Source organism: Emydura macquarii, unplaced genomic scaffold (genome assembly GCF_026122565.2).
Source record: "Emydura macquarii macquarii isolate MOO-44397 ecotype Brisbane River unplaced genomic scaffold, CSIRO-AGI_Emac_v2 contig_561, whole genome shotgun sequence".
Classification (NCBI taxonomy): domain Eukaryota; kingdom Metazoa; phylum Chordata; order Testudines; family Chelidae; genus Emydura; species Emydura macquarii.
In genome coordinates this window covers 5,871,112-5,891,987 of record NW_027130698.1, presented here as the reverse complement: position 1 = coordinate 5,891,987, position 20,876 = coordinate 5,871,112, and the positions used below count along the sequence as shown (strand labels likewise).

Genomic DNA, 20,876 nt, shown 5'->3' with positions numbered 1-20,876 from the left:
TGGATTCAGCTTCCACTACCACTGTGAGGTCAGGTAGCATTATTATCTCTGTTTTACAGATGAAGAACTGAGGCAGCAAACAACTAAGCAACTTGCCCAATGTCACACAAAAAGCTCATGTGATATCTGGGAATTATACCTAGATTTCCCAAGGTCTAGCAAACATGTAGACTACGAATTACAGCTGTATGAACAACAGATTTTCCACTTTAGCAATCAACCTGAAAAAAAATTGTTTCATGTTTGCCCTAAAAACTAGTTTTTCAGTAAAGTACTGTTTCATTTGAAGTTTATTTAATTTTACTTGAAAAGTTTTAAAGTCATTTTGAATTTAAGTCAAACTGCTTCATTTCAAAGATTGAAAAAAATTAATCTTTGTTTTGCTATCAGACAAGTTGGTGAATTGTGAAATTATTTGGGTCACCCCACATAGGCAGTTTTGGTGAAAAGATGTTCCAGCTGAAAAATTTTCCCCAGCTCTACTGCTACTATACTTAAAGTTAGGCTTCTGCTTAGATAGGTTGTTGACCTGGAGATGTAATCAGGCCTGAAACATCTTAAAAACCTCAGGGTCTTGCTATTCTACCTGCTAGTTCATTTTTCTTTATCATTTACTGCAAGTAACAAATTGACCCACCTTTAAAATGCAATGACCTTGTGTTGACTTGAAATACCTGCCATAGACTAGCTTTGATCTGTTGTCACACTCCCTGGGTGACAGCCAGTCTGTGTATTTTTTTTTTAAGCAGGGAAAAAGCAAAAAATATATTTTACTAGTGTCATAAGGACACAAATATTGCTTTTAAAAAACTTCAGCTGATGTAATGTTAACTAATCCGTTAAAATAAATCTGCCAAGAACTTGCTGTCTTGGGTAAATGACTTCAAAATTTGGATGAAGACATTTTAAAAGTCCTTCTGGGGGCATAACTCATTCATTCTTTCCCCACAAACACAAGATTAAAGCAGTAAGTAAGTGTTGATGTTATCTCTCCAGTCACATATTCATGAAGCTGGGATAGAACTGGTGAGATGATATATTTTCTTGACAATTCAGCCTGCTGATGACACCCAGCTCCATATCTTCCTTACACCAAAGGGAAACAGCTCCAGCGACCAGACTGCTTTTCATATAGGTGCTAGGCAGTAAGCAGTTGGCTAAAACTGAACCCAGGCAAGACTGATTGAGATAGGTAAGAAAAGGGAAGCACTGCTAAGAACTTAACTCTGTATCATTCCCCATTACTGGGGGCATCTCTCCTCAAATTGTTAAGGTGATGCACAGCTTCGGGGTCCTTTGGGACTCTACAACGTTAGTAGGTACTCAACAGCAAATACCCACTTTTGTCTGACTAGTCAGAAAATTTCATGGCTCTCCTATCAGACACAGGCCCAAAGACCTCCAGCGCTGATTGCCTCACCATATTGGGTCAAATCCTCATTTCAAGACAGTTATTTTGTGTCACTCTAGTGACAGAAGGGAACCATAAAACAACCCTGATCAGACAGGTGAAAGGGAGGGAACTTTCCAGATATGGGGTGCAATGTGACTAAAGTAAGGCCAAAACTCCGACCTTAGATGAACGCTTTAAGGGGTATTCTGGGGATTGGCGCAAGATGTTCGTCTCATTGGTAAGTGCACAATTTTGTAGGTGGCCCATTGTTAGGGGCATGTGCTGTGCTCTATGTTTTGTAAAAATCAACTTTTCTATAAGAATTAAATGTGTATGTCTATTGAAAACACCTTGCATACCAGTGATAATGCATCCTTTCTACAAGAAACAAACTTAAGATAGCTGGTGTACACAGCAAAAATGTACATGCACTGTCCCCTTCGGATATCTTGTGCACTTTTGTGAATTAGTCTCAGATAAAAGGATATGGTGCACTTTCTTAGTGCAGTACCTCCCAAAGAGAAGCCAAGTGAAACAGATACAAGGCCTGGATTTTTAAACAACCACATTCCAACACAAACTCTTTCCATATCCCACAGGAAGTTATTTCCATTCTGTTTGAAGCATAGTAATGGAGCAACAGTCTCTCCCGTGCAGCACATTCTCTGTATTATATCTCCAATGTGTTGAGACATAACTGATGGCCTGATTTTTATTTTGACTGGACTACTCAGGAAACATGGGCAGGAAGAAGTTTTGAAAGTAAATTACACTATCACTGGTTTCAGAGCATCCTTGTGAATAAAGCCATTTGTAAGTCAAGATCTCCTGCTCAGACTGCACTTACACTTTCATGTTAATTGGTTCATATAAACCATTTAAATGATATAAAGTATGTTGCTGATTCTCAGTTCTGTTAAAAAGGAAAATAAAGTGTGACTAATAACTTCAACACATTGTTTTCTTTAACTTTCTTTGTAACATGGGGACAGATATTCATATCTTTATAATGGGACTAATAATGTACTTTTCAGAATATGCAAGGCCCATCTTCATCATATTTTCCTCTTGCTGAAGGGTTTTCAACAAGCCATCTTAAAGTAGGTACTTAGAGTATTAACATCTGGGTGATGGTTGGTAGTTCTGTAACTGAGTACAGTTTCCTCTTGTCCTGATTGCAGGTGTTGAGGATACTAAATATACTTTACAAATAGGTGTGAAACATTTAACCAAAGGTGTCCACGGTGAATCACTACCGCCTGCTTACAGTGAGAGAGAGAGTCTTGTCTATGCCCACCAGGGGAAACTCTCACCTGGGAGACGTTATGTTCTGTCAATTCTGACTAACAATTTACACATCCCACGTTGTTACATTTAAGTACACAGGCCCACTTTTGGACACCTGTAACACACACCGATCCACTACCTCTGGCGAAGCAGTGCAATTTAGTTCACTGGTTTCACCCCAGTTAAACACTCCTTAGCATAAGGAACTTAGATGTGTCTTAAATAAACTTCAGTTTGGTTTTATTAAACAGAGCTTGAGACAGAGATTCAAATAAAAGCAAGTATAAAAGATTTGGAAACAAGGTTACAGGTAAAAGAACAAACAAACTAAGTATAACTATACAACACACTAATACGTTATTTTCCTATCTAATGAGGTGTTTCTCACCCATTGGTTAGTTCATACAGTGCTTTCCCTGTGCAGAGAGTTGGGATCCATCTTTTATGAGACAACCCCACTAGAAGAATGTCTGCTCCATAATGGATAAAATCTTGTGTTCTTTCATCATTTCTTATACAGTTGCAGACCATTGTCTCTTACCCCTGGTAGTCCCCTATTCAGAGATTTTTCTTGGTGGTCTTTTGTCTTTGTAAATCCTCAAGTCTCTGTCAGTCCAGACAGTGAGCATAGGGCTTGGCTCCACAGATTGCCCATTATTTTCCGTGTTGATTGAGAGACCCGTCTCAGGTGACAAGCCAATATCCTGCATGTTACAGAACTACAATCATTTCCCATACAAATATCACTCAGTACAAAAATTCTATATAAATATCATGAAAATCTGACAATTCTTAGCTTTTGGCAGAAACTGCACACTATCCCCTTTAATAAAATATTGAGAAGATCAGACACAAGGGTAATATACACAGCTGGTATGTTTGAGTCACAGTAGATTAGAAGTTGTGTGCTCCTATACAGAAAATCAAGTTTGGCCTTCAAAGGGCAGAACTTCACTAGCTATTTTGTATGCATTGCTCCCATCCTTCCACGATTGGTCTAGCAGCTACTGTAGCTCACATTTGCTTCTCTCAGGAGAGTGCATAGGGCATTTGATACCTTATTATTATGTTCTAGCCCTGATAGTTTAATAACTGGCCTTGGTTTTCAGTGACCACATCATTAGCAGACCTGCTTTTTCTGGACTCAGCTAACCTTTAAAAGAAGTTTGTCCTCTTTCTGAAATGATGATGATCTACTCATTGTAAATCTTGCTTGAAATCTTAGGGACGCATCCTGTCTTTGCTCTGCATGTGGAATCTGCCGCTGAGCTCACAGGGGACTTTTACAATAAAAAAGATCACTGGATTTTAAATGAGACACTGTGTGAAGTTGTTAGTGATGAAGAAAATACTTGGCCCATTTGTTCAAAGTTGAAAAGAACAGTCCTAATTCCCTCTTTTCTGAAAGAAATATTGGAATTAGCATTCTGGGAGCTCTGCAAAAAAGTCAATAGAAAAGGCTGATCCTTTAAAGAACAAAATTCTAGACAGAGCTTGTCTTCTGTAAAAGATTTGCACTATTATGCTAAAGGCAAGAATCTCTCAGTGTCAGATATAAGGGTGAAGAGCTTCCAGCAAGTTAATATCTCAGACACAAATATCCTGTAGTGGCTATATTGAGCAGGAGAGACATGTCACTTTTCTGATACAAATTATTGTGACCTTTCTCAAGATGAGAAGAGTAATCTAGGCTGGCCCTCACACCACCATTTTCAAGGGCTGAGGACCTTCTACTCCTCTCACCCACAACTTCAACAGGAATCAGGGGCAGCAGCATACTTTGCAAAACCTGGTTTTATAATTGGAGCTGTTTTTTAACGTTTGCATGTGTTTACACTGAACTTTCCCAGCAGTTTTGATTCCAAGAGTTTTCAGTTTTTTTGGCATGGTTTTGAATTTCAGGTTAATCTGGAACTAAAATCTCAGTATCAAATTCACTGGAAATCAGGAAGACTAGAAATGTTGGTCAGTTTCATGGTTTACAGTAATGTTTTTCTTGACTCTTCTCTTCTTGCATTCATATTAATAAGATTCCCATGAACCTCATCCAAATTTTGGTAGTTAGGTTTTGTTTTGCGTATTTATTCAAAATGCAATTGACGGAAATAAATCTTTTCATTTGTGTACCTCCTCTGTTCTATTATACATGCAAAGAATTGTATTTGTATGTGGGGAGAAAAGGAGAGTAATATAATGTAACCATTATAAGAAAACCCAGTCCTGCCATATTTACTTATGTGACCAATTCCATTTACTCCAATGGGATTACACGTGTGAGTAAGGGCTGCAATATCAGGCCCTTTATTTGTACAAACAAACGGAGGAGTTGCTGGACCTCAGTAAATAGTGTAATGCATTTCAACTAATGCTTGCTGAAGCAGAATGCATCAGAAATATATAGGGCTTGATATCAAATGCCTTACTTAGGAAAAATTCCCATTTACTGAAGAAAGGGGTTCAAGAATGGGATCATTGAAACAGCTATTTATACATGGAAGCACCAGCATTTTCAAGAAGTGTTGGTCATTCTATTCACAAATCCAAATTAATTTTCAAGACAATGTGCAAGGAGTGACTCTATGTTCTTAGAAATAAATGGGGCATTTATGAAGGAGTTTGGACACCAAAACTTTTTTTTTTTTTTTTTAAGAGTTGTTTTTCCACATAGCTCAGTAATGAAAGAATAATTGCTCAGAACTGACCTATAAAGCAGAGAAATCTAGTGTTGTGTGTGGTCTGGAATAGAAAGTAGAGGCTTAAATTTAAAAATTAAAAAATTTGGAAAGATCATGAATTCATTTGATTCTTGAAATCATTTGTTTGTAAATTGTGTGCATACTGTTTTCATGGTGCATCTAATTTTCCAGATTTATCCATTTGCTTTGCAATGGTAGTCACATTTATTACAGAAGTGCACCTGAAAATACAATATTGTTCATCTTCCACTCATGGTAATTCTGTAATAGTAATCAGATGCTGCTATTTCCTGGTATAAAGCACAGTTCAGTCTGGATCAAAACCAAGTTAAATACTTTCTGCTTCCAGTTATAAGTTAGAGATCCCTGGCACAAGATGTTAAATTTGATTAGTAGATTGTTTTATTGCACTTTTAACCCTTCTCCACTGGCTAAAGAGCCTCAGAAATTGCAAGATGCTGTCTAAAAGCTTGGTTGGCTCCAACAGATCAGAACTCTAAGCAATGGAATTTTAATAGCTCATCTTAGATTTAATTTAAGGGCCCCAATCCTATAAGTTCTGAAGTCCCATTAAATCTTGTTGAAGTCAAAGGGTGTTCCATCCAGGGAGGTTACTGCACCTAGTCCAAATAACCAGTGAAGACAGATAAATCTATAGGAAAGTTGTCAAACTGAGAATTGTATCCTGAGATGCAATGAAAATTTATTCAAGATACCAGTCTGTCAAAAAACCACACACACACACACACACAAATGAAAGATTTCAAGATAAGAATTATGTTTTAGCATAAAATGTTTTATTACTCTAATTTAGTATGACTATTGTACAATATTTTCCTTTCTATTTCTGTATAATATGTTTAGAACACTTAGCAGGGATGCTGAATTTGAATGCAAAGGATCTCAAAGCTTTTTAGCAACACTAATTGTTTCAAGTCAGATTGTCAAAAGAGCTCAGTGCCCAGGAACAACCACTGAGAAGATGCTGAGCACTTTTGAAAATTTAGTCATTTAGATGCCTAAAGAGGAGCAGAGTTCTTTTGTCAATCTGTCCCTTTAGCCACTGTGAGACAGGTAGGTATTATCTCCAAATTACAGGTGGAGAAAGGAAGGCACAGAGTTTACTTGCTCAAGATCACACAAGAGTTCTATGGCAAAGCTAGAAAGAGTTGACAATAAGACCTCTTTCCCAACTATTTGCTTTGTTTGTCATTTCCCTTTCATGGCCGCCATTCTCTCCATTCGTTCGCTAAATGTATAAATGTGAGTTTATGTGATTTGGAGGTCTCAGATTTTCAGAAGCCTGTTAATGACTTGTATTCCAAAAACAGGAAGTCAGCTGCTATTTATTCTTTGAAAGAGTTCTCTACATTTTCATGTGGACAACTTTTGGATTTGATAAACATTTAGGTACGCCTTGATTTCTTAAAGAATCATATTGTTTTATCTTTTCTAAACCTTTGTTACATATCAGTATCAAAGAAAGCTGAAAGTCAAGGGATTTGTTATAAAGGATTTTGTTCTACTAGCATCAGTATATCCCCAGGTTTCAGCTACGTTCCTGCTGCTTTTATTTTTCATATTTGATTAAGAAATAAATATGAAACACTATCTTTTTTGGGGGGGCAAAACTCTTTTGAAATTTGGAGCCATGCTGCTGCAAGAAGAAATGAAAGTAGAATAAGTGAGGCCTGATTTCTGAATCTCCCTTGGAAGATGGGAGCAGATTTTGACTCTAGGGGCCAAACTCATTCTGGGTGTGAGTCCATTTCAGTGAAAATATATTTGGCCCTGTAAATCCAAAAAAAAATCTTCGTCTCCTATACATTCATATTTTATTCTTTACAGTATATCTGTCTAAATTTTGTATCTTGTTGCAACAATCAATGCTCTGGATTATAAACTAGTCCACTTGTATTAATCAATAAGTTATCTGAATGTTTATAAACAATCGTGTAAAGAATGGGATAATGCTAAAGCGCGCCTATTTTAGGAGTGCTTATTTTATATAAATCATAAAATGTTTTACTTTTTCAGTGCGCTAAGTAGAAACAAAAAAATAATTTCCTCCTCTGCAAAGAGAGAGGCATTGTAATGTAGCGTACTCACCACCCATAACACCCCCTTATGTCAGGGTGCAGTGCAGCAAGGGGTCCTTGTCTCCAGCACTTTCTGATGGTCTCTCACCAGGTCTTGTGTAGCTCAGATTTCTGGCAAAGTCGTATCAAGTTCAGTCTCCTTCCAGACGTACAAAATGTCAAACTGAAAGTGTAAGCTAAACAGCCAAATAATAATTCTTCCACCCCCTCAGGCTCCACTGAAGTGTCCTTCCTTAACCTCCCCTTGATCCACCTTCCCAGGAACCTCATCTGCTCCTGCCGTTGAGCTTGCATGCCTCTTCCTCAGGCGGGAAGTAGGGGAACCCAGTCCCACCCTCTATTCTGGGCTCCAGCCCAGGAACCCTGTATTAAGCAGCTAGGTCTGCTTCTTCAGACATGCTGCTATTTCTCTGGTCTGCTTTCTACCTCTAACTCCCTTGTGCTACTTCCCCGCAGCATGTACTTAACATGGTCTCCCTTTGGTCCTCCAGCCTCTGACTTGTCTGCTGAACTAATACATTTTCCATTCCTCTCAAGCTCCAGTAGAGTGCTTTTACTGACCCTACTCCCTGTGAGTTTTCCTACAGCAGAGTCCTGCCTTCTTCAGGCTCTTCCCAGGGGGAGGACCCTGTCCTACTTCCTGGGTCTCAGCAATTTCTCCCTCCTTATGAGAGTTCTCCACTCTGTTTGTATAGTCTTCCTGATTCCCTGTAGCTGGGATCACTCATCATCAAGTTGCCCTCCCACCATCAGCTGGGGGCTAGCTGGTAGGTCACAGGCAGCCTGACTTGCCTTAAAAGGCCCATCAGCCTGCGGCAGGCACATTGTAATAATTGTATGTATGTGAGTATCTGTTTATAGAAAGCCTCATATGGACTCCATCAGGAACTGTATTGTCATCTTCTAGTTCCAGAGAAAACTCTGACCAGCAAGAAAAATATCCCATAAGGAATGTATTATGCAAACAAATTAAAAACAGCTGTATGTTGAGTTCCTCCAAGCATCAATTCTCCTCCCCCCTGCCCTCCCGTGAGTTGCTCCACACTTTTATTGAAATGAAACTAGATAATTGCAAACCAAGTCACTGATCCTGCCATCAGATCTACATGGGCAGACCTTTACACTCATGTGACAGCAGTGGAACATGGCATGGACAACAGCGTCGAAACAGCCTATATTTGAAGACATATTTCCTATTTGTGCTCCACACTCTGCCAGTGAATATATGAAAAAGAATTCCCGGTATCAGCAAACGACCACCAAAAGTACAAAGTCATAGGAACATGGAAGAGTCTGAAGTAAGACTATTTACACCCAAAAACTTAAGGCTCCAAACCAGCAATTTAATCAGCGTCTCTAACCTTTCCTTTCCCAATGTCACTCAGAAGTCCTTTACTAAGGTGTGATAGGGTGCTCCACTCACCACTAGAATAGCACCTCCTCACGGCTGCTCTGGGGAGCAGCTGTGCAAGACTTGGGGGTTGCACTTTGTGTCTTTCTCTCTCTCTCTGTCTGCAGCCCTTCTCTCACTCCAGGAGCTGCTGCTGCCTCTTTGTGACTTGCCCTCCAGACGGGTCACTATGTGCATTTTCCCCTTCCAGGATATCAGTCTTTCTTCCTCAGTGGCTGGCAGAGGAACCCAGGACAGCCCTCTATTCCAGGTTCTAGCTCAGAGACCCTGTAGTCAGCTGCCAAGGTATGTTCTCTCCTTGACCGAACTGCCTTTTCCTGAGCTCTTTCCTTACTATCTGGCACTTCCCCCGCATTTGCCAGCCTCACAATTTCCTTGTTCCCTGGGAGTAACTATAGGCTACCTTCCTCTATAGCCCCAAACACACTTCCCTTCCCCAGTGACTGCAGTCTGCTTCCCTGCAGCCCCTCTCTGCTAGCAGATCCCTGGCTTTATAGAAGCCCCATGCATTCCTGCAGCAGTGATCTTCCCCCTCAGCCTTAATTCTCCAGGTTTGCAGCCTAATGGTTTGCAGGTTAATTGGTCCATCTAGTCTCTATTAACCCTTCCGGAACAAGTGTGGGATGAGCACCCCATCACATAAGGCTTTAAAAAAGTTGTCAAATGAGTCCTGCTGTCATTCAAGCATAAGATTTTGCTGCTTGAGGATGTGTGTCTTTGGGCATGGCATGCTCTAGTCTAAATCCAGGCTCTCTAATTTCAGGGAAATATTAAGAATGTTCAAATGTTTCTCAATAAAAGGAAACGTGGGTGGTCCAACAAAATTTTCATCTCATTCCACCAGAAACTGTTACTAGCTAAAGGTGGGTGGAACTTGAACCATCTGGTAGCTGGGAGCGTACCACAAAAGACTGAGGTGGGCCCCGATCCCTAGTGACTTGCATCTTGTATAATTATTTCCCCCTGTGAAAGTGTATGTCTAAGGCTACCAAATCAGAACAAGCCCATTATACATCCAATTTGCACGGTGCACAGATGAAAATGACCATCCCTGCAGTGAGGCAGTGGAAAACCAGGCTCAATGAAGCTCATAGGACTGCCATGTTTGTTTTCATTTCTTGGAGGGAAAACTTTCCTGCATCTGGGGAAGGTACTGCCCTGGATATCTAACCACTAATCAACATGATGGTGATCAATAATCTGCGAGGGAGTTTGTGCAGGGTATACTAGACCAATCCTCTCGGGCCTCTGAAATTTCCCTGTGTTCAAATAGAATTTCTAACGCACACTCTTTCCTGTCAGGATAATGCACATTAGAATTACAGGATATAATATTTCAGTCAAATTCAAGGAAAATATCAACTTAATAAAAAAGGAATGCATTGTGGAGGATATTTTAACTTACACATTTGATTACTGCAGAAACTTTCTAAGTTTTGCATTATTTTCCTTATCTGCCTCCTTTTGAATTTGCCCACTGTATGGTCATGATCCACCTGTTTTCCCTTCACATAATGGGCCATTTTCTGCCCCAGTCACACGTGCAACAACAATGAAGTCATAATGGAAGCTACATGGTGGTAAATGAAGACAGAATTGAGCCCAATTGATGCATATATGTTACAACGGAAATTTACATTGTAACCGTTTTCTAGAACATGTAAATCACTCATATCCAAAGCATGATTGCTTTCCAGAAAGGGCCCAAAGGCTAGGAATAAATTGTTCTTTTAACTGATAGCTGTGTTCTTTGCACATTAAGCTAAACAAGGACACTTTATTCTTCAATTGCTGGTGATCAAACAACTGTGCTTTTTAAAGTGTCACTGGTTTACTTTTCTAAATCAGGATCAAGCTATAAAGTAAATGATTTACAATCAATAACTGAATCTTCCTACCAATCAGTCTGTGGCCTGTTAGTGAGATATTTATTGTTCTAGAAAGACAGAGAATGACATATTAACAAGAGTGACCATATGTAATCTATTTTGATTATAATCTCACTTTGATTTCCGATGTGTGTATGATTAACATGGAACACATAGTAAGATTGGATTTTGCCCATTTAAATTGGCATCAGACACAAATTGGAGGTATCTGTGGCTATCATACACTTTTGTGTTCCTCCTTCCCCTTCCCTTTTTCCCAATCCTAGGGATTCTGGGTCTTTTTCAGTCCCCAAAACAAGTTAGATCAGCCTACTGGTCTGACTGTAGCACTTTCCAGTTATGCCTCTGGCCCTCCCTAGTATGCTCACTAAACTGGGGAAGTCAGCAGCAGGTGGCAGAGGGCCGATTTTAGGCCACATAGAGATTTCCCTATGCAAAGAGAAGTTCCCTGGTATCCAGAAAAGGGGATCAAGTATGTGACCTAAGGTCTCCAGGAACGATGGAAGGACCATCACTGAAGAGAATAAAGAAGTTCTCCATTCACATAGAATATGGGCGGAAGATTTCTCTCAGAAGATTCTGGAGCCTTTTGTTTTAAATAACTCTAGGGCTTGTTTGATTTCCACAAATGGATTTCAAGGATGAATATCAGGTTCACATCAGCGGGGTCCAATAGTGAACTTGTATTCACTCTCTCCTATACCTAAACTTTCTACAACATCTATACAATGCTCGTCATCACCATGGTAGCTGAATGCTTGATTTCAGTTCTCGTGTCGTTGTGAGGTTTGCTAGTTTGTTGGTATTGGTGCTCAAACAATTCTCTGACAGAAAATGCCTAGGACCAGTGCCAAGAAATAGACTAAAGAAAACTCCTTTATCTTTTTGGTAACCAAGTAAGGTCCTTATTCCTCATCCTTGGATCCCCACTAACTCCACAGGGGCTTTGCATGGCTGCAGCGGTTCATCCACACAAAGCAAGTTATAGGACTGGAGCCCAAAATGGGAGAGAGGTGCAAGGGGAACAGGGGGGAGACCATGAGTCACTAATTCATTGTATTTTAAAAATGAAATTATAAACATCTAAAACTGTAAAATGTGAGTAAAAGGTTACCCAATAGTTGCCAGCAAATTATTTCTTGAGTGCATAAAGTGTTTTGTTGTTGTGCTGAAAACATATATGTTTATCTAGACTGCGTAGACATATAAACAGTCTGCTCTGGTATTCTAATGTCTAGACAGTCCAGGAAATTCTTGTACAGTAATTGGAGAAATGTTTAATGGGTCTTTTTTTCTACTGAAAAGAACAAAGTACCCTGGTTTATGGTACTAAAGTTGTGATTATCTGTAAATCATATTACTCGTACTATATACAACTTATTTCCAGTCCAAACCTTTAAGTAAAAGAAGAATATAAATGTATAGAAAAAAAGTTTCCAGAAGCTCTATCTTAACACTTCACTGCATCATTTGTTATAGTTGGCTGGACCTCTGAGTTAAAATAAATCATCATTTAAAGTTAGGAGGTGTTCTTTCCTAGTGGATTAAAATTCATGTATCTTTTCAGTTGGTGATTGCTTCACGCTTTTTCTTTAAGACAATCTAAAAAAAAAGAGGAAAATTTTTGTTTTTTATACTAAGCTGTTTTTATAGGTGGACAAATATGAATTACAATGTGCTCTAACAGGAACAAAGAGGAGCACATTAAAAACCATGTCACTTGAATGAAGAAAATAGCCCCTGAAATGGACATTACTAAATTTCTTGGAGAAATGTATTAACATTAAAAACAAATGTTTTATATACCTATTAGGGAAGATTAACCTCCTATGGAAAAAGATTACTTTGTGATTTTGTGTTTGAAAGCCATTTTGCTAAATATTTGATTCAGCTATCAGATTTTAATGAACTCTGTATTCTGTGTAGTTACTAATTTTATCAGAAATGTTAACAGTGAAAAATTATTTAATACAATACTTTGGTGGAGTAGAATTACTAGAATTACCCCCGAATTTGTGAAAATGTTTGGTTGCAATCTTCGTCTTTCTAAACAGTCTCAAGGACGTTGTTCTATATTGAACTAGTCATTTACACTTCTGTAAAATGAGTGTAAAACATATCTGGGTTGATTTTCATTTATGTTAGCTGCCCTGCACACCACTCGGGCAGTGTAAAAGAGCCTTAAATGGACATACATGTAATTTATATTCAAGATTCTCTTATATTGCCAGAGTGGTGTAAAGGGGAGTTAGTATAGCTGGGTTTTGGTCCACAGAGTTTTAGATTGATTTCACTATTTCAGTTAGGGGTGATTTTTTACCAGAATAGTTATACTGGTTGAATCCCTACAGTGGATGCAATTATAACAGTATAAACTATACCAATATAGTTTATTTCCCTAAATTTACAGGAAATAATATATCAGTAATACAGACTTTTATATCAATATGACTGCATCCAGACTAGGTGGGTTGCATTGCTTTACCTAGACTGGTAGAGAAAACAATATAAAATTTGTACGTAGACGGACCTGAGAATCCAGGCCTCCTGTCTGATTTGATAGCATTTAACATTTACTTTGCATGGAGGTATAAATGACTACACTATAAGGCAGTGGAAAATCGCAGCTTTAGTCCATTTCTAGAGTAGTCTTACTAAAACCCAATTCTATAATGAACTCCGCCTAGGGTGGCCACTCACGCATTCCCAGAATATCGGGCACTCTGGTACTTCCAAGAATGACATAGGCCCACCCCCACTAGCATGAACTTGTACACTTGGTGCATATAAAGTCATTTTGCAAAGAGGATGGCATTTTGAAGGGCAAGCCACTCGGCCCCCATTGGAGGTCACACCAATGAGGTGGAGCGGTGAGCTTTTCGAAATGGCATCCCTCGCCCGTTTACCAGACAAAACCACATCTGGTTATGTCTCAGAACTGGACAGGGGACAAACCATCCCAAAAGGGGGCTGTTAGCCTGCCTACCCAGCACAGGTCAATGGGACCACCCACACAAATGTTGTTTGCATATGGGAAGATTTCATATGCATGTTGCACAGGTGAAAAGTATTGGGGCCCAAGTTTTCTACTGGGAGAAGCAAAGCAAGAGGAGAGAAAAGGCCTTATAGTTTTAGCAATTCGTACAGTTAAAAAGAGCTTCCTGGGAACAAAATTGCCATACTAGCTTAAGAGAACAGGATGAAAAACTCTTCAATGTGTTCTTTTATTGGGACTACTTCAAATGGTAAATAGAAAACAACATTTTGCACTGTTTACTCTGAGCACCAGATACCCCACATGTATTACTAAATTATTTTAAAGTACTTTTCAGAATCAGGTTCAAACGCCTTATTTCATTGTAATCTGTCATCTTCATAAAAAAGTTATTTCCTTCAGTCATCTTTATAAAACAGTAATGCTAGAGACCAACTGAGATTGGGGTTGGGCCCCTCTGACCTTTTACTGTTTGTCTACTAATAATTTATAGATATGTAAACATTTACACCAACAATTACAGGTCTGGCCTAATGAAATTCCCTCATGTTGTGGTCATGAAAGACATGAGTGTGCATCCTAAATTCAGAATTGATTCTGTATGCTGGGATTTGCAAATAAATTCAGAACAAATACAAAAACCTCTAAAAATGAGAATTTCAGAGGGAAAGGTGGCTTTTGGAGAACACTAAAGCAGTGTAATGTTCAGATTCTATAAATGTTGAATATGAGAGCAAAGGGAGACCTTGCCCCTGACACTATCCCAGGAGTAAAGAAACAGAATTGAGTGGAGTGAAGAAGAAAAACAGGCTGATATTTTCCAAAGGCATAATGAGCTTTTCTTGGTATCACTTTAAAAATAACAAAAAACATAAACACATTTTGCTCTCCTGGGAGAAGTCACTTACAGATGGCCACATCTGAACAAGGTTCACACACTATGCAGTCTTGGTAACACAAAGAATAAGTGGAAGATTTACTAAAGCCAGGCATCTGAATTGTGCAAATGAGCTCAACTAAGCATAGAGGGCCTGGCTCTCTTGACTGTTTTATACTCCAGGCAGTCAAGATTTAGGGTCTGTTCCACTGAAGTCATTTAAGACTCACATTGGCCTCAGCAGGCTTTGGGGAAGTGTAGGGGCCTGCTACACAGGGGTGTAAAATGTTGCCATTCTAATGGGGTAGGGTTTCACACCAATATTGCACATGTGTAAATGTCAACACCATGTGCCACATAGGTAGGATTCAGACCCACATTTAGCATTTTACGGTATAAGCAGGAATTGAGACAGTTAACACCATGTTCAAATGCAACCTTGGGAGTCCTCTTCCCTGGGCTGTTGGAGGTGAGGAACACTGTGGATGTGACAGACCTTCTCTCCGAGTGCTGGAGGGGCCAGTGGTGTCAACTAGATTAGAGGGCAAATTTCATTTCACTTGCTCACAAAACACCTGAACCAGTCTTACTTGGTATATTATCTAGATAATGGCATCACAGCAATAGCCTTGTCATTTTAATTTTTTATAAATTCTGTGTGTAAATAGAATGGAATTAACACCTCTTCAATGCCAGCTGCAAGAGTCAAAGTTCTGTTTAAAAAATGTCAACCATATGGCAATGAGAATCCTAAAAACTGAGGCAGTGCTGCCACCCTCATTCATGTAGCGGAGTAGCCTATATACCATAACTGAGAATGAAATAATTGAATAATGAATCCTAGCATAAGGTTCCACTCAACACGAGGGCTAGGCTATGTTTTTGCCACAAATCCTGACTAAAGGGCAGTGAGTATACAGTTGAGCTGTTCCTGAAGCAGACCGGGGTTCAGATCTGTGACTCGCCAAGTCACAGAGGGATGCCTGCTCGCTCACCCACCCTACCCCTACCCCATTGCTCCAGGGGAAAGTAATCTGTGCCAGTCCTATATCTGGTGCAGATCACTGCCCCTTGGGTGTCAGCTGAACAATGCTGGTCAGGAAGCTAAGTTAAGGCACAGCTCACCGCACACCCCATCAACCCACTCCTGTCCACCTGTGCAAGTGGGAGAGTGGTAGTCCCATGCAGGCTGCTCTGTTCTTATGCAGTGCCTTTCATTTACAGGTAACCCAGGTAGGGAATTAAGCACCGGATGCTCCTTTAACTCCCCGTAACACACTCTGGATCTGTGAGATGTTCACAGCTCTCACTTTCACTCTTTTTCTCAAAAGATTTGCCGGTTCTTGTAGTTTATCATCCAGAACTGAATTTGAGCAATGTGATACTGAGTCGAAAACTACTGAGATTCCACTTATTTTCACATCAAAGCCATGAGAAAATATGAATTTTATAAAATTTCAGTGCAAACCCATAAATCTGTTTAGGTTTACTCAAACCTTCACCTTGCAAATTTATGTACAAACATAGTCAAAATGTTGAATTGACAAAACCTGAAAGGGGTTTCACCAAAGACGTTTTGCACTGCTCCAATGCATTTTTACCAAGCTAGCTACAGCAATGGTCTCTCTCACCTCAGAATCTCTCGACGCTTTGGGCGCTGTTATTTGGCACATACAACCTACAGCTGAGTTCCGCTTTGGCATCAACTAGGTTCTGGTGAACCCACTTCAGAAATGAGTTTCGCGTGAGTTCTCAAAAATCTCTGGCTTCTAACAAAGAGAAAAGGGCAATGGCTTCCTGCAAGTGCATGCCAAGCATTTTAGCCAATATTATATTTAAAGCCTGGCTAAGCCTATGATTTTTGCTGTGTTTTATTGCTTTCACAAATGTTACAGATTTGTCTTCATTAGTAGGTTACTCCAACTGAAGGGCAATTTGACTAAATGCCTTCTTGTCATTTGTATTGTTCCATCACTGCTGCGGCTTCCTTTGCCCTTGAAGAGAGGAGAGTAGGCATGCAGAAAGGTACAGTACAAGAGATCTTGAACATACTCATGCACCTCCTCCTGCTTCATTCCTTTTTGTGCGGTACTGACGGTCTTCTACACACTAAGATTATTTCTGAAGCTATTCCTCAGAGATGATCCATGTGTGCACCGTCCTTCTTCCTGCTGAAACCTTTTCTGTACAAACAACAAATTGTCTTGCTGGCTACTATTGTCCTTTAATGTCTGGAGAGACAACATTTGGCCAGCATTGCTCTGGGTTTCCTTGCAGGCTGCTTGGCAGGAATGTATGTAGTTGATAGCATACAATTCCCTTTCCCAGCCCTGCAAGTGGATGCTGATTTTTTCTCTTTCTTAGCACCCTATATTCAGCTTCCACAGAGCAGTGCTGCCACTATTGCTTGACCTTCTGCTTGTCCCTGCAGCACTGTTATTCATTGCAGTTATGACACATGCTGACTCAAGGGACCTATCGGGAGATGGCTCTACCCCCCCCAGGAAGGAGTTGCAGGAAGAGCATATTCCAGAGGAAAATTAACACAGTGCATTTATATTTTACTTTGACATTCATTGTGCTGCAGTTAGAAGGTGGCCACACGCTGATCAAGACACTGTGACAGACAGCCTGATCAAAGTACACTTTTACCAGCCTGTCCCACTTGAACACACACACACACGCGCACACACATGCACACGGCATCCCCTTTCAGCGTAGGTGGGGGGGAGCCATTCCCTGCGGGACCCTATTAGAAATGCACTCAGTGGTGATTCCCTATTCATGATTACATTTGGAGACCTATCAGATAGCCTGTTTTCCTCCTTTTAATGTGTGCTTTGTTCATTTTGTATCGATATAGTTTTTTAGTTAAAATATCCAGTAGTACCAAGTGAAATGAAAAGCTTACTTTATGAGAGGAGACTAAAAGAATGTGGCTTATTTAGCACAGAAAAATGAAGGCTAAGAGGGGACATGACTTCTCCCTATATATACACATCAGAGGTAAACACCAAGGAAGGTGCAGAGCTATACTAAAGGACATTGTTGGCACAAGAATAAATTGGTATAAACTGGCCATGATTAAGATTAGGGTGGAAATTTGGAGGCATTTCTAACCATCATAGGATAAAGGTTCTGAATCAGAGTTGTGGAGACAAACAACTTCATTAGTTTTAAAAGAAGGGTTGACAAATTCATGATTGAGATAGTATGATGAGATTGTACTTAGTGGGGGAGGGCAGCCCCGGGGGTCCCTTCCAGTTAATATCTTATGTTCCTAAAATTCATGTTTCAGGACTTCTCAATCACCTGCAGAGGTAAGGACGGGATTCCCTCACTCCCTCTCAATCCATTCTGGTGGTGGTGGTGGGTTTTTTTGTCTCCTTCCTCTGAAGCATCAGAAATGGCCACAGCTGGAGATAGGACACCACTAAGAACTCTAACCTCTAGGGTGCTTGGCTGGTGGTTCTTGTTCACATGCTCTGGGTCTATGTGGGGTCGGGCAGGAGTTTTCCCTTAAATCATGCTTTTCTACCTTCTGAAGCATGGGGTTCAGGTCACTTGCTGGGATCATTTGAGAATACCTCACTTAAACAAATTTCCCAGCCTTGCAGGGGCATGAGGCATTAGTGCACCTTAGTCCCACCTATTCTCTGTGTGTAGCCCACAATCGTTTAGGCTCCTGAGAGTTGTAACACATTATTCTAATACTGGTTATTGGGTTTAGTGTACAGACGCTGGGTGGTGTTGGTGGCCTGTGATATACAGGAAGTCTCACTCGATACTCTGGTAGCCCCTTCTGACCTTAAACTCTGTGACTATGACTCTAAATGCCTTATAGAAGTGTAAGTGCATAGATCAACAGTATGGCCCTTACCAAACCTGTAGCTCATAAAAAAAAAAATATCAACTTAGTTTGACAGGATTTATTTTCCAGAAAGAGAGAAACAGAATTCCACAGGGAGACTCATCATCCCCTGATGATGTTTGACATTATAGAGAAGGAAGGGGGAGAATTAACTGCACCTCTCCTGAATCTCTGTTCTGCAGCCACAGCTTACGTTGAAAGCTGTTTATGCTCAAATAGAAATAAAAGAGTTTAATCTCTGTATCAACCTGGGCACTTAGTTTGAAGCAGTTTCCCTTTGAAACAATCCAGTCTCTAGAGAAACTCCTTGCCTACCTCAGTGCTCTTTACAATTATAACCCTCCACTTCCGCAGTGCCAGATATACTTTCTTTTAAAGAACTATATAAATTGAATTTTTTTTTTAGATAAAAAAACCCATCACATGAAAAAAGATCTTTTTTCTCTGCAGTTCATAAACCTACCCTTTTCTTTTGGCTACAAATTTAGATAATCTCTAAAGGAATCAAAGTTATTTGAAGAGAAGGTGGTGCCCGGTTAAATACAGATATTCAAAACATAAAAGGAAAGAGGAGAAAAAAAACTGAGGCTAGGTATTGTTCACATGATCTGTTGCTGCAGCAGTGCCCCCGTGAATTTGTCAAGACTCCCCTGGAGGACAATAACTTTGTATTACCAGAGCAACAACCCTGTCACGTAGCAGACTCTTCCAGCTTAAACACACACAACAAGAGGAGCATATGAAACAGGGCTTATTTAAAAATTACAATTACATTCAGTAAGTGGGATGGAAACTGAAGATGGGACATGGGGAATTTTATCTTTTAGCTAACAGTGCAAAGGTCTCTGCACATTGTCAAATATTCTTTACTTTCCATTATATCAAAGAACTGCAATCACTTTTATACTCAATACTGCGCGCACGCGCACATGCACACACCCCCATCCCTTAATGACTGCTAACCTTGAAGGTATTCAATTTGTCAAATAACTTTGGAGTCTGTTTACACTATACAATCACATATTTTTCCTTCAGTCCCCTTTGCAGAAACTGCCAGGAATTTTACAATGATTCAAGCACCTATTGGAATATGATTTAAAACAGAAAAACACACTCACCTTTTACCTGAGTAGGCTATTTTGATGCATAGTGAAAAACTGACCAGGGGCTTGCCTTATTAGAGCTGATAGCTTAGTAATATCCAGTACTGTGTTCAAGGTACTACCTGGTTTTAACAGCTATGCAACTTACTTCCTTCAGTATGGAACGCAGCGTGGTTAAACCAAAAAGTTAGAGAAAGAATTATGAAGGATATTTGACAGTATTCTGATCCTGAGCCTAACCCTGAAAAGGTGCCAACAATCATTAACCTCTTGAGCATGGTTCAGAAGTGTTGGGCTATTTTTCAGAATCAGCATGGAGTTGTTAGCAACATCTCTCAGAAGGACTTCTTAGTGTTTAACAGCTTGCATATTACCAGGTAACATTAAGGAAAGCTTGAAAATATATTTTAATTAACACCAATTAAAATTTAAGATGTGAAGTAAGAACATGAATATGAACTACAATTATTGTGCACAAAAATGGTCCCTTGCCAAGTACAGCATAACAAATACAAAAAGCATTCTGTGAGAAATACATACCACAACTTCACTATTATGCAAAGTTAAGGACATGAAAGTAACCTTTTTGGTTTGTTATGCCTTCTTAATTCAATTAAATGAGAACAAAACTAAAACGGGGATTACATTTGCAAAGGCATTTAGCATTGTTAATGGTGTCTGCTAGAAAGCATTTCTTTAGGAAGAAACAAGGGCATGGCCTTTCAAACTTTCAGTCTTAGTAATAGCAAGGGTAGAACTGACTAATGAAGAACTATGAAGCAACATTTCAAAGCACAAGCAATTTATGAATTCCATTACTTGAGGAATTTAACCACAAAGATACCTGGCTCTTCCTCAATAGCACATACATTGCTGAAAGAAAAATGCAACACCAGAAATGCAAGGATTTTTCATTCAGTCTTCCTGCAATGCCCTGATTCTCTCTCTCTCTCCCCTACCTACCCCCTTTTTTTTCCCCCATAGCAATGGAAATTTAACACAGTGCTAATAAAATAATAAATAAACATGAAGATTACAGAAAGTAACTCTGAATTATGTTAATTTAATGTGAAATTCACCCAGTGCAGAAGCCTCATTCCAGGCTCTCTCCAATACTAAAAGACAAATCTTGCTCCTGTTTAAGTCAATTGTAGTTTCCCCCTCAACTTTAATGGCAGAGGGATTTGTTGCTTTCGGCTAAAGCGGGATTTCACTGGTGCGGATGTTCTCTCTTGTTAAGATGACAGATGTTTCC

The 20,876-nt window shown here is 39.7% G+C and overlaps 1 long non-coding RNA gene across 4 annotated transcripts in view; it reads right to left on the bottom strand.

Moving 5' to 3' along the window:
* Positions 1–2,290: 2,290 nt before the first annotated feature.
* LOC137147634 (uncharacterized) overlaps positions 2,291–20,876 on the bottom strand; it is a 167,706-nt gene continuing 149,120 nt past the window's right edge. Inside the window, exons 1-3 of one of the 4 annotated variants that reach the window (XR_010918272.1) lie at positions 8,899–9,296; positions 7,486–7,651; positions 2,291–3,384 (exon numbers count right to left, since the gene is read on the bottom strand). This is a non-coding gene — a long non-coding RNA (uncharacterized lncRNA). Of the gene's footprint in view, positions 3,385–7,485; positions 7,652–8,036; positions 8,159–8,898; positions 9,297–20,876 lie in introns of those variants that run through there. The other 3 variants (XR_010918270.1, XR_010918269.1, XR_010918271.1) reach the window with 3 other exon arrangements.